This window comes from Erithacus rubecula (assembly GCF_903797595.1).
Source record: "Erithacus rubecula genome assembly, chromosome: 12".
Classification (NCBI taxonomy): domain Eukaryota; kingdom Metazoa; phylum Chordata; class Aves; order Passeriformes; family Muscicapidae; genus Erithacus; species Erithacus rubecula.
In genome coordinates this window covers 5396453-5411070 of record NC_136664.1, presented here as the reverse complement: position 1 = coordinate 5411070, position 14618 = coordinate 5396453, and the positions used below count along the sequence as shown (strand labels likewise).

Here is a 14618-nt window from a genome sequence, read left to right as displayed (position 1 = left end):
TTTTAAAGGACTGTCTAAGATTCCAAGGCCTCATAGAAAACTCAGTGCAGAATAACTCCCCTGAATAAGTTAAAGCCTCTCCTGACCTCACTACTAAAGTATTTGAGGCACTAAATGAAACAAGGCATAAGAGAAAAAAAAAAAAAATAAAAAAGGGTTCTGTGGACATGCTACAGCATCTCTTTATCTTCACAGCCTGGAGAGGGTGGAGCACAATTAGCTCATCTGTGAGAAATTTGGGCAGGCAAGAAGATTCAAGAAGTATGAAATTCAGCTCCAGACCAAGATCCTGTTGTCCGTGGCAGCTTAGAAAGCAGCAGCTGAGTTGGGAGCTCATGGCTGCAGGATGCTGTGGTGGCCAGAGAAATGAGTAGGATGCAGAGGGGATGAAGGACACCTGGGGAACTGATGCCCTGGTGGTGATCAGGTTCAAATCCCCAGATGCAGCCTCAGCAATGAAGACTTCCTGAACAAGGAGCAGATAGCAAAGGGAACTGTCACACCTGCAATGCCCTGTTCTTCAGACTTTCTCCTATTTTGAACATCAGAGGGATGTTCAAATATATAGAGCCACACAGATTTTGCACAAGCTCAGGTTTTAGCTGCCTGCAAGTCTGTCTCTCCAAGAAGTGAATGTCTCCCTCACCCTCTGCTACAATGGGACAGAGCATCCAGTCTTCCAGGTGTAAGTTTATGGCAAGCCTCAGGATGCATTCTAACCCAAAATGGGTTTTCTGAGGAGTGGAAGCTGAAAAAGACATTCCCAGGCAGCTGGATGTGAGAGTATTTCAATATCCGCTCATCCAAGCTTTAATCTCTAAATTGCAAAAACATTAACATTATTGATTGATCAGACATCAATCCAACAGGAAATTTAATTAAATTAAAATGTGTCACTGAGCAGTCCTCACACTGTCACATATAAATCTTTGGAAATAAGTAGACAAAGACAGAAGCGATTGATACCATGTTCCCAGATTCATTTATCCCCCAACATTTTGTTTTCCCACAGATCCCAGTGTGCTCACAGACTCTCAGGGGGAGAGCCTCATCTGTGGGGTGTCCATCTGATGCACTCCAGCACCAGAGCCCTCCATGTCCACTGCATGTGGGTTATTTACAGCTGAATAGGCTCAAACCAGATGGCTCTGGGGGAACAACCTTATTTCAAGGCACTGCTGTGGGGCTGCCATTAACTCAGCACTGCTCCTCCTTGTAGCAGATTTGTCTCCATAGGCAGGAAGATCCCAGGGAAAGGGTGAGAGGTCCCTTGTATTAAATCAGCTTAGATCTGGGCTGAGCATTTTGCAGCATCCAGCAGTGCCAGAGTCCCCACCAAAGCACAGACACATGTGGGTAATAGCAAGGTGCTGAAATGGATGATTAAGAAACAACTCTGTACCACAACTTCTTGGGAGTACTATAAATCACTACAGCTGACTGAATAACACAAAAAGAGATTAAGAAATATTTTCTCCAATTCATTTCTGAACAGCAGTGGGTTTGGTTTGCTGTCACTTATGACAGGATGATATTTACTGTAATTTATTATTACCGTTGCTGCTATTCCGGCAGCCACTGGCTATTCACGAGAAAGCTTGAGAAGCGGGAAGGTCATAGAGTTGTTTTTTTGGTTTTATTTTTTGCTAAAGTGTTTTTTATACCTGGCAGGGTGTTGTTTTTTCCCCAACATCTGTTATTCTCCTCCCAAGTGCCAGTGTCCTGAGGAGAAGCCGAGGGGCCGCACGCGACCGCGCTCACGTACTGGGGGACGGGGAAGAGCAGAAGGGAAGGAGTCAGCAAATGGTGCTGGGTGAGATGTCTTTGCTTGCAACAGAGCGTGGGGAGGGAAGGAAGGGAAATCCAAATCAGTATTTATAGACATAAAAATCCAGCAGTAAGCATTTTGCAGAGAGAAGGAAAACAAATATTCAGTTACCCAGGCGAGTGGCACCCGCCACGCTCACCGTGGAGTGTGCAGGCTCCTGTGGATTCTCTGCCTCTCTGTCCATCCAGCACCAAGCTATATGGGAGTGGTGCTGCCTTCAGAAGCCACTTGAATTATTTCAGGGTTTACTTCCTCTAATCTTACCAAATCCAAACTCCAATTCCATTTCTTGAGAGCCATCCTCGAAACAAATACTGAGGTAATACCAATTGGCTTGTGACTAGATGTGAAAATAGAGCTGTCTCAGCATGGAGTCCCACAGACAGGGCACAGATTTTCGCTGTCTCCACCTCCCACTTGCAGCACAAGTACAATTTTCATGCCTCTGTCAGAAGTGCCAACCTGGAGAAGTTGCAATGAGCAAGCAAGGAGAGGAGCGATGAATTAACTTGACACCAGGAATTGCTGCTGATAAATCTCTTAAGAATTTGGTCCATAAAGGTTTGCTTCTCTGTGGTCCATGATAGGGCTGGCATTTTTTGAGGTCTCCAGCAGCACATGGTGTGTGTTTCAGCTCAGATGCATATCTGCTTTGCAAAGGAAAATCCCCACTGCACAGAACAGACAAAGTGAGCTCAGCTGCACAGGGAAATGGATCTGGAACTGCATTTAGAGGCAGTGATTTATATATAAATTATAAAGTGTGTCAATTCCGGACACCCATTTATATGGAGTTTGTCAGATCCAGCTCTGGAACGTGCATTGCCTGCAGAAACCATCCGGAAAACCTAAGAGGCTGCTCTAAACCCCAGCGTGTGAAAGGCCCCAAACCAGGATTTAATGGATTAGTGAGGCTGAAAAGGACCATCACAGTCATCTGGTTTTGCTTCCTATGTAACACAGCTGAAGAACTTCACCCACTCATTTCAGCATCAAAGCCATAACTTCTGCTGAAGCTATTGCATAGCTTTAGAGAGACACTCACTCTTGATTTAGAGACTGAAAGCAATGCACAATCCACCACATTCCTAAGCCAAATGTTCCAGCCATTAACTATTCTTGCTATTAAAAACGCACACTTTCAGGGCAATTTTATCTAGCATCAGCTTCTTACAGTCAGGTCCTGCTCTGTCCTTCCTCACTGTATCAAAGAGTCAGGTTTAAGTTTGTGGACTGTCTTATGAATCACTGCAGGTTTTCTCAGACAGTCTTGGAAATACAACACCTGAGAAGATTTATGAATGCACAAATTAATTGAAAATATCACTTGCAAGAGAATAACCAGAAAAACCCCCTCTCTTCTGATGAAAAGCTTCTGTGCATTTTTGTGTGTATATCTGTATATTTTGCTTTTCATCTGACGACTCTGAGATTATATAGACCAAGAGATACAGGTAAATATGTGTCACACAGATCTCTCCCCCAGAACATGAGTAGAGGCATAATTCTGTGCATCAAAGCATAGTCTGTGTCACATCCAGCACAGACACTGAACAATGTCCCCTTTAGAAAGGGCAGAGGGTGAGAGTAGCTTTATGACACTATTGATTTATTCTGTGCCTGCAGTTAAAAACTATACCCAGACAGACAATAAAAATAACTGCTCTAACCATATAACAGCTTCCTGCTACTAAAATGGATTTTACACTTAAAGGCATGGGGGGCTTTTCTTTTTTTCCTTAAGTCTCAATTATGACTTTTTTCTGAATAAATGGAAATGAGAAATTGTCAGAACTGGTTTAATTCTGACGTTGTGCTTTTTTTTTCTCTGCTTGTCTCTCTATTTAAAAAGGCCAGGATTATTTTCCCATTGCAAAGTTATGTTATAAGTGCACTAGCAGGCACAGCAACATGGTATTAAGCAGACCAGATAATTTGGTGCACAACTTCTACAAGAAGAAATGGGCAGTGGGAGTGGTAGTTTGGAATAGATGCATCATAAGAAATAAAATTGATTATGGTTGTTGTGGTCAACTGGATGAGCTAGGATTGAGGTTGTGACCTTAGATTTGAATGTTAAAACAATATCTAGAGCAGCAGAATCATCTCCTAGAAAGCCTATTATTTTCATCCCAAGGACTCCATAGCTTTGCACACTGAGATTTGGGCAGGCTGTAAGTGCTTTGCTACAGCAACACTGGTGTCTTAAGCAGGTTCCTAACAGGCTTCTATTGTAATTAGCCAGTTTCTATGATAACAGGGAAGGAATGTAAAAATGGAAGCCCTGGACTGTGTCAACATGAATGGATCAATGAAACATTTTAAGACCATATAAGCCTACCCTGAGGTCTTTATCAAGCTGAAAGAAATGAAGATGGCAGGGCAATGGGTCTGTGAGCTGGCACCAGAAGCAGCTGGAGAGGTCCTGTCTCTCTGTACTTGTCCAGTTTGGACAGTTTTTGGCTAGAAATTAAATGATTCAGACCAGGGGAATTATTGATCTGAAACTTGGACTTTTTTTCAGATTTTTGTCATCAGGGCCAGTTCTCTGCTCCAGTTCATCAGTTCACAAAGCAGAACCCATAGGCACAAAACAAAGAGAGTGAGGTGACAGAAATGAAAGCCCAGAATGGAAGGGGAAATCCCAAACTATATGAAAGACAGTATGAGACAGGATGAGGTGGTCAGGTAGAGCAAGGAAAAGGAGGAAGATTATGCTATTCAAGTGTCATTCCCTTCCCTTAAGTTTTATGATTTGGGAGATACAGCATGAATGACACATAATGTGAGATACTGTAATGTGATCTCCTGTCCCTGGAGATGCTCTCAAAAATTAGATTATTACATGAGCATGGCTTTTATAAAAGTGAGCAAACATTGTAATAAACTAACTCAAAGAGTGAGAAAATCAAGATTAGGCTCTTCACATTTGGCTGGAGGATTTTTTCCACTTACTTATGCTCTGTGATAAAGCTTAGATACATTAATTAACTAGCTTTAAAATTGACTTATTGAATATGTTTGCAAGAGACATTTTTGTTTTAATCTGTAAAACATACAAATTGAATGTTTACATAGAAAACAACCCTGTATAAATAATGTATTTCCACCCTAGAGAGAGAAGACTTTTTTCAGCTTTGTTTGGTGGTTCTGGCATTGGAAACTTCATTTCTTGCAGTGAGGGTCATGGGGGTCATTGTCTGCTGAAACCCTCATAGAACATGACACTGAAAACAGGGGCCTGATTTTTCTGATTTTCATGTAATGGTCAACAGAAAGTATCTAAGATGGAAATTAAAATTTTCCCTCAGCTACAGGGTCCATTTTTAATCTTCACTGAATCTTCAACTCCTCTGGACAAGCCAGGGTCTGGCCATTAGATGCTCCTCCCTCACCCAGGATTTGTCACACAATCTCAAGAGTACAATTTCCCCATGAATCACTCCTCTCTCTTCCTTACACCTCACTTTCATTTTTATTACTTTTTGGGAGCATGATTGTTTTACAGCCTTTCAATCATCAGCCTCTTCTGAGGGTTCCAGTTGTTTAAGCAGTTTCAAACCCACGTGGCTTTAGGGCTCAGCTCTTAGACCAGGGTGCTGTTTTTCCACATGGTGCTGTGGGACCCCTGTGCAAAGACATCAAGGATGGCTCCCAAATCCCAGCTGCAGGGAGGGCTGCTCTGCACCTCCCTCCTTGCCTGCATGGATCAAGAGCAGCTCAGACAGGACCCAGCTTTAAATGGGGGCTCATGGCCCATCACAGAAGGTTGCACCAGAGCTTTGTCAGCCTGTGGTGAAATGTTCACCCCTCTGGCTGGGATGCTTAACTGGGAGAAGAATTTCTCTCTGAAAGTCCCAAAAGCTCTGCAATGTTGGAATAAAATCTTTATGGGGGAGTGATCCCTTCTGGTGCTTTTCAAAGCCTGCTCTTCAGAGTAGCAGATATATTTATATTGGAGGTGGGTTGCTAAGTACAGTAACTACTCCACAGGAGCCAGGCACAACAAACCAGCTCCTCAGGTTTGATGCTGTGCTTCGGCACAGTTCCATCAGTGTGGATGGCTCCACAGCTCAATAATTGTGATAAAAACATAAATCCTGAGTAGGGAATTATTTAAGGCAGATGTGGCACCTGAGGGTTTGTGCAGTGAAGATGCTCTACAGAAGCTGATCTCTCCCAGAAGTAACAGAGTGATGAGTTTTATCAGGGAAGGGAACCATTCTCGATGACTGCTGGTACAGGTCAGAACATCAGGTATATCTTTGGTGACACAATAGGTAATGAGTCATGGAATAATGAGTCATGGCCTAATCAAAGGGGGAAAGGCCACATCTTACCTGGTATGCCCCATAGTATATTTACTATATTCATGCAATGTAAGCACTCCAAAAACTTGTGCCAGAACCAAATCCTAGAATTAGTCTGCTTCTGGCATTTTATGCTGCATGTAGGAGCTTGTTTCAGCATGGCTTCTGGGGGATGAAGCAAATGCATTCTGCCTCATCCATTCCCCCTAAAACATCAGTGAAACAGAAGCAGATGTGCTGCATCCTCCTGCACTTCCAGCTGAAAGTTTTGTTTGGGAAAGAAACAGGCTGAACAGAAAAAACAGGAGGTAAAGCTGAGAGATCTGAGTGGCTGTGACTGTAACTTAGCAAGCTGGTCTTTGAGAAGTACTCTGTCCACTAGCTGGATGCCAATTGCTAAGAGATGCTATCAGTTGATTAAAACACAGCCTGCCAGCTCCCTGCTTGATAAAACTAAGTACAATGTGATTGGGAATTCTCAAATCCATTACAGAATGGCTAGTCCATCACTTACATCAGCATACACCACTTCACCATGAATCATCAACATACTTGGGTAATATATTTGCAGCAGCTAAACCCTGACAAAAAAACCTGACAGTTTGTCAAAAAGGTCCCTGAGCTCCGGATCCTGGGGGTGGGAAATGGCAGGACCGTGAGGGTTTCCTGTTGTTCCCTGCTCAGCTGGGTGAAGGTCATTTCCTCTCCCCTCTCACGCAGAAGAAGCTGAACCCTCAACCTTTGAAGGTGTGTCCATGAGCTCCCAGAACCAGCAGCCAGCCCCTGCAAGGAGCCCTCTCCTGCAGGACCATGCTGACAAGGCAAGGTCACTCCCCAGAGAGGAGTGCTGGTCCCTACATTTGCCTCCAGGCAGGTAAATAAATTAATCCCAGGCTGCAGAGGAAAAAAACCAAAACGTCATGGACTATTACAAATCAGTCTTACACTTTATTTCTTCTGCATGCTGTAACACAGAAATAAAAATAAAAATAAAACAAAAGCCCAAACACAGGGCTGCAGGGCCAGGCCAGCATTCCTGCAGAGGAAGGAAGGGGCATGCTGCCAACCCATTAAGGATAATCCACTAGCGGGTTGGAGTGGTTAAAAAAAGCCCTCTTTTGTTGGCTTTTTGGAGAGGTTTGTATCTGCTGAGTTGGAGGTGGGTGCCCAGCTCCAGACACACAAGAGTGTTTGAACATCAGCTGCAATGTATCCTTGATCATCCCAATGTGATAGATGGAAGTGTTATCCAAGGAATTGCTGTGGGACCTAAATAACAGCACTGAAGTTCCAGAGGAAAAAGTCAACCCCAGTAAAACCATAAAATCTTCATTCCTTAACAGAAATAAGATCTTAAGAGGGGAACAAACTGATGCACAATCTGAAGAAAGTGAGCAAATGCAATAACATTTGAAGGCCATTTATTACTTATCAGGTAAACAGCAGATTATAATGAAGTAATGAAGCCAGAAAGATAAGTCCTAATCATAGGAATTCTCAGATAATGACTTGATAGGTGCTGTTTTCCTCCAACTCCACCACTACCCATTCATGTTCTTTTGCAGTCCCTCCCTTGATTCTCCTTCCACTTCCTTTTTTTTTTTTTTTTTTTTTTTTTTTTTTTTTTTGTTTTGTTTTGTTATAATTAAACATTTTAAGATCTACTTGTGAAATGTATGGATAATACAACACTTGCTTGTAAAATATCAATACATTATCTGCTGTAAAGTAGTGTAACTCCATCTCTGGTTTCAATACATTTTATTTACAAGAAAATACATAAGCAGGAGACAAATATCTACTGTTTGCACAGTTTTGAAAACACAAACTATAACATAAGGGGTTGTTTGTGCTCTCCCTTAAACTGCTGAGAGACAGGGATGTCTCTCCAGAATTGAGATTAACTTGGAATAGGTGAAGTAAAGCAGAGATTCACAGGCACACTTTCCTCATTTAAATTAACACAAAGTGAGAGGACAAAGAGGCTCCCAAAATTCTGTCCTTGAGGTTCAAATTTGAATATATGTTTTTAAAGCTGGCCAAGAACTGAAATTAAACCTCATGTAATTAAGTTCCAGTAATTTGAGCAGAAAGTAGTCCTGGGAAAGTCAGCAGGCTGAAAACATTATGGCAAAGAAGACATATTGGATATTTTTGTGCCATTCCTATCACATCAGAAGTCCACAAAGAGGAAATATGGGGTCAGTCATGAGTTTTCAGTCTCTGCTGTGCAGACCCCAAAGGTCCATGGACCAAACCCCACAAGCAGATGTTTGGGTGGTGTGTTCCCACCTGAAGTTTTCAGTGTCTCTTGAAGTTTTCTGTACAGGACCGTGACACTGCCCCAAAGTCTCCATCCTCAAGGGTGCTGCTGCCTTCTTCTCAAACTCATGTGGCTTTGCTCTCTGCTCCTTACACCCACCAGCAGTCCTGGCTTACCTCCTGCTGCTGCAGAAACCTTTGGCCTCCTCATGGTGCAGATTTTTAAGCAGTGTGGTCTCCTCTGCATCCAGGCGCCACCACTCCAGGTCTTCTGGGAGACTAAGGTTGGAAATTGGAAAAGGAATCACAAAAAGTGATAAAAGTAGAAGTAAAAAAGATCAGCAGCAAGGAGGAACAGCTACAGAAAAACAAAAAGGATAATGAGCCAGGAGAAGCCTTGGTGGAAGAAAGAGAAGTGGTTCAAGAGCTGCCAGTCACCAGCAAAAAGGGAGCACGTAAAGCAGTTGACCTTCTCTAAAGCACAAGCCCCACTCCAGGCTGGTATTGGGAAGTTTGACATCCTTCCTCTTGCAAGCAGGGTGACAGACACCCTGAAGGATCTTGTGGTAGTGTGGCTGCCCCTTGGATCAGAGCAGTGTGTCCCACCAAGCCCTAGCTTGCTTTTGGAGAGATCTCCCCACTGGCTCTCCTCTGGAAGGAATTTGTGTGCATTGAAGCTGTTCTGCAGCTGGACCAGTGCCCAGCAAATGGAGACAGCCAGGGGATTACTGCAAAACCACCCCAAATGGAGACACAAGTGTAGACAGAGATGAAGCACAACCCAAGAGAAACAAGGCTACTGTCAGTTGCCTTAAATTCACTCAGTATACCCGGGGAAAACTGTAGGGGATTTAGAGCATAAAGATATTGAAACAATCAGATTTTTTTTTGGTAACATGGTGATATTTTAGGTCATATTGTACCTTCAACATTTGCACACGCTTCAGCAATGATCTGTACTTAATGAACCCTGAAACACACAGTGTGCCCAATGATGACTGAATTACTCAAGAGGAACTACAATTGATAAGACAATGATTTATGGACCTATTGTTTTCGAGGTTCTTGTAAATAATCCTAATTGGTGTTAATCATCCACCCTCTGCTTTGTGTTATCACCAAGCAAAGTACACTTCCTAAAAAAGCTATTTAGGGGCATAATCCTTCTGAAAGGCAAGACAGCTATTGACTTGCACAGGATCTGCATTGAGGTGCTCGACCAGGGAAAACAACTCTAGAATATGAGCAAAACACATCACACTGTCTTTCATGCTTGCACTGAAAAGTTTCCAATAAACTCACAGTAAATTCAGCGTGTCCCAGTAATCCCTTCCACATGGGCTTCATGCAGTGACTCTCCAGCCTTTCTCCCAGCTCAGAAATGCACCACACAGGATGATCATTTGCTGATGTTTATTTACTGCCAGTGTGCAGCTCCTTGCCATGAGCTGGCAGTGTCAAGCCTGACAAAGGCTGCTTTGGAAGAGCAGACACCTGCACCAGGACCTGGTGTTTTTCTGTCTCTGATTTTATTGTTGTGCCTGAAAAAAAAGTGCTTTGATCTTTTGGTGCTTCACTGTTTGTTACACCATGCCCTTGTCACGAGGGAGCTGTGGAACTCGAGACCCCCTTGCCTGCTGGTTTTAGGTGTAAGGTTGGTGGGCTCAGTTTTAGCATACAGATGAGCTTGCTTGACCTTAACAGGTCTGCACTTTAAGTAACACCTAAATAACATTCTAGAGGGTGCAGTCACACACTGCTTGCTTACAGAAACTACAAGGAAACCAGACAGCTTTTCAATTTGTGTATCAAAGAGAAGGAGATTTACACATAAAAGGGTGAATTATTTTGATTTGTAGTTTTCAAGCTACTGTACATTCTCCAACATAAATGCTCCCTTGTCTCTGCTTTCTGATAGTTCATATCAGGTTCAGTGGCCTAGATTTTCAAAAGTGGTAATTTTGGAGGCCAATATTCCTCAGTGGCAAATCAAGGTGCTTTAAAGAGAGCTGATATTGTTAAGATACTCTGTATCTTTGGCAAATAGGGCCATTTTAGCATCTCTCAAACTTGACACCCCAAAGTGACAGTGTGAACAGTCCTAGGGGTGAGTTGGCCAGAGGAATAAATCATCCCTTCCACTGACTGTCCTCACAGCATCATACACCCACCACCATTAAAGGTTCCTGCAGAGTCAACATCACCAGTCCTTTTTGATATTCTCAACCACTAAACATCCTAAATAACCTACAAAAAGACCTCATTTCCTGAGCTATTTCATCTTTTAAGTAGCTATCAGAGAAAAGTCTTCTAAGGCATGAGTCTGGATAGCCAAAATCTAGCTATATGGTATTTGAGGGAGAGGAGGGGAGAAACCCTATCCCATTATCTGCATTATCCTGTTACCCTTGGATGTCTTCCACGTACTTGGAAGAGCAATGCCCCATTCTTGAGGCTTCACATTGCAGCCACTGCCTTTTTGGCAGAAGAAGGGTGGATGTGGCTCCCTTCAAAGTCAATCAATGTCACATCTTTAATCAATCTAGAAGGTCACCACTGCACTTCCATCAAAAAAAGGTTGGGTACAATTCTCGCTGAGTCCTGATTGTTTGTGGGGGACTCAGGTTGCAGTGGGTGTTGGAAAAAGTATTTTCTGGCCCTTACCTCAGCACATCTTCTATCCCCAGGCTCTTTGTAAGAGTTTAAGATCAAATGAGAATTATACCCAGGACTCTAAATAAAATGGTGCAGGAGGATGTGTAGTGAAACCCCAAAATACACCAAAGTGACTTAGCTTTGTATTTCTTTATGGCCATGAACACATCCAGCTTTGCTGTGAAGTTCAGAAAGCTTAGGGAGCTTTTGTGTGAAGGCAGGTCACATTTTGAGAAAGCATACAACTATTTTGAGCTTCACATTATGATAATCTATGAAATATCATTGTTGATTTGGGGTGTCTGTGAGTGGTCACAAAACAGAAATCTATTGTGTTTGAGGGAACTGTGACTAGGAGGGAGGATCATGGCAAGGCACGTGTCAAAAACACTCAAACTTCAAGTCAGGACCCCTTACACAAACACACCCAACAATACAAAACACTGAATCTGTTACGCCAGAAAATTCTTCCCCTGAGATGGAGCAATTGCATTTCCATCCTGGCACAATTGGAGCAGGATCCAAAGCCCAGTAAAGTCAAGGGTAGAATTTCCATTGATTTCTGAGGAGCCTGGATCAGATCCTAGATCACATTGTCACACTGCAGCAAAACCCAGTGTTGCAGTGTACCCACCTGCTCTCCAAAGTCTCAGCTCTGGCCATTCAAACCCATTGCAGGCACAATCTAGGTTATTCCAGCATTTACTTGGTGCAAGGCTAAATGAATACTGTTTTATCAAAATCAGCAATACTGCTCCTTGTTAGTAAATAAGGCTGACTAATGCACATCTTTTATTAGGACAATTTGTTTCCTTAAGTCAAAACCAAGTGTTAAAATCCCTATTCTATCAATCACACTGGTGCCCTCCTGCACCAGCTGTGAACTTGGGCTGGCTAAAGACATACAGAAAAAGTTAATGAAGACCTTACAATGTTTTTTAATGAGGTACTTAGGCTTATTTTCCAATAATTCAACAAAATCTGGCTAGGTAAGGGATCAACAGCTTTTATGTACAAAAAAAAAAGAAGGGAAGAGGGAAAGCAAAAAGGAAGGCAGGCAAATGGAGGAAAAAAGAAAGGAGGGGTGGAAGAACCTCTGTTCCATTTATTAATACCTCATATTGACAAGTTACAGAAACACAAAAACCTTCTTTAACCTTTGCCCATTCTCAACAAAATCACCCACCTACAAATTAAAATCCCCTCCAGACATTGCTGAAATTACTTTCTCAGGCAGTCCTGTAATGTAAATTGTTCTGCACACTAAGAAATTAATTCAAAAATACGACACAGAGATTCTTTTTTTCCTTGTGTGCAAATCAAACCAGAGGTCTATATCTGAGAGGAATTTCTGGGAAGAACAAATAATCTTCTGCAGCCAGTACTAGAGTAGGTGCCCTAAACAAACCTCCAGAAGGAGCATAATGAGGCAATGATTTATTGTGTGCTATGCAAGTCTCACTGCTGTGAGTGTGTTGTAAGAGCCAGAGAAAGGGAGAGGCAGTAATCAGCCAGCCTCCTCCTCCTCCTTGTGTGTTTCTGGATATTACCTGCTCAGGATATGAGTGTGACACTGAGACAGGGCTGCAGCCCCCCTCAGCAAATCATCTTTGTGCTGCTACACTTTGTCTTGTATTTGAGGCACCATCTCCCAGTGCCTAAAACATTAATTTAAAAATCTGCATATGGATATTCTGAAACTTTGCACAAATATGAAATGTCATTTGTGTTGGATACGTTATTGCTCAGTGTGTACCAAAAAGGATTTTTAGGAATGTTGTCATCAGCAGGAAGAATCCTGAATATTTCAGAATGAAGGGTAAAACTTCCCTTGGCTGCAAAAAGGGCAGCATTTCACCCATGAATTAAGGACTAAATACAGACAACAAATTCTGCCCACAGAAATATTTGTAAGAATATCTTGGTCCTGAAGAACTAGAATCAATTAAATGAGGAGCAGAGATATGCAATGTAGCCAGCATTGCACCAATCAATACAAATCAACATGAGCCTGACCCTGTATGTGTTGTATTTGCAATTAGGTGGCCTTTTTTTTACAATATAAAATTCATTTGGGTTCTTGTACTGACTGCCAGGTTGCTTGCACTCATGCCCATATTCCTCCCAATTTCTCCAATTTAAAATACAAAAAAATCACCACAACTAAGAATTAGTCATCAAATGTGTTTGGTGAGTTATTTATCATAAATAAACATGGAAAAATTACCTGCAGACTACTTGTGCTCAGCTTCCCCCCTACCTTCCCCCCGCCCCAAAAGGCTAAATCAGTGAAATAAATTAATTGCTATGAATTATTCAGCTCTACCTGTGGCAATGAAAAATAGCAAGAGCATTAAGATTCTTCTTTGTGTACTAAGCCTCTAATTTATAGAGAATGCATATTAATAAAACACAGGATATTCATCAATATTCAAGTCACTGGCTGCCTGACTATTTAATCTAAAATTACCAGCCAGCTCAAAACTCTTACTAGTTAATCATGTAATCTAAGCCATTCTGATATTGATGGTTAACATTAATTGCCCAACTGCCATTTATAAAAACCTCTCCTACATCTTCTCTTTGCCTGGCAGAGAACCTTTGACACGTTTAACTTTACAGATGAGCTGGAGTAGGTCAGCTCATCCAGCCTGTTCTCCTGCCCAAAATGATTGTTTGCTTCATTCTCATGAAAGAAACATCATCTCCTGTTGTGGTTTTGCTTTTGAACATAAACAGTAAAAACTGTCCTTCATTATAAGGATCTTTGATACATTCCTTTCCCTCTGCAGATGTTCTGCAGGTGGAGGGAACCAGCTGGATTTTGTTGCCTGCACAGATTGTGTTGTCCTTTCCAATGGAAACAAAAGTGTTCAGATCAGGAAGGCCAAAACAGTCTCATCTGCCAGCCATGTACTTCACAAAAAGCCACCAACCACACATTTCCTCCCCCAAACCTGACTTCACTCTCCAAAGAGGATGGCTGGCAAAGAGCAGTGACACTTTCAGACACTGCCAACTTCTGCTGCAGGACCTGCTCTGCACAAATCAAGGTGAAACGTAAGAACTGGCGAGAAATTCTCATGTGGTAAAATTTAGCCAAAATTTAGGCTCAAACTCCCAAACTTGATCATATCAGTAAGAAATGCCAATGAAGGGATGGCAGTAACATCTTATTAAAGCAATGCACCTGATCTGGTCTTGGTACTTATAATTTGAATTTTTTTCTATTCTTTTTTCTTGGTATTAAGTTAATAAAATTAAAGTAAAAAAGAAAAAATCAGATAAAAAACAAAACCCCACAAGCAAAAAGAAACCTTTCAGTTATTCTAACCAAAAATTTAGGATCCTGGAACTTTATTGTAAATCAGCAAATCTATATAAAAATTGCTGTAGCAGAAACTTCAAACTACAAATATATAGTCATGTAAGTGCTACTGTATAATTAAAAAAGGATTTTAAAAAACAACATTCTTACCCCTTTCAAATGACATCCTCATGACATTTAAACTGAAATTTAAGTATCACGGGAAAAATTTGCAAAAAAAATGGGGTTTTTTTTT

General features: G+C 41.9%; 1 protein-coding gene across 3 annotated transcripts in view; it reads right to left on the bottom strand.

Annotated features, from left to right (window-relative positions):
- Nucleotides 1-14618, bottom strand: part of MAF (MAF bZIP transcription factor) — a 184064-nt gene that overhangs the window by 114999 nt on the left and 54447 nt on the right. Inside the window, exon 3 of one of the 3 annotated variants that reach the window (XM_079316333.1) lies at nt 7074-8679. The exons of 1 other annotated variant lie outside the window; for it this stretch is intronic. The gene's annotated coding sequence lies outside the window, so the exon portion shown is untranslated. Of the gene's footprint in view, nt 1-7073; nt 8680-12041; nt 12060-14618 lie in introns of those variants that run through there. One more of the 3 variants, XM_079316336.1, reaches the window with a different exon arrangement.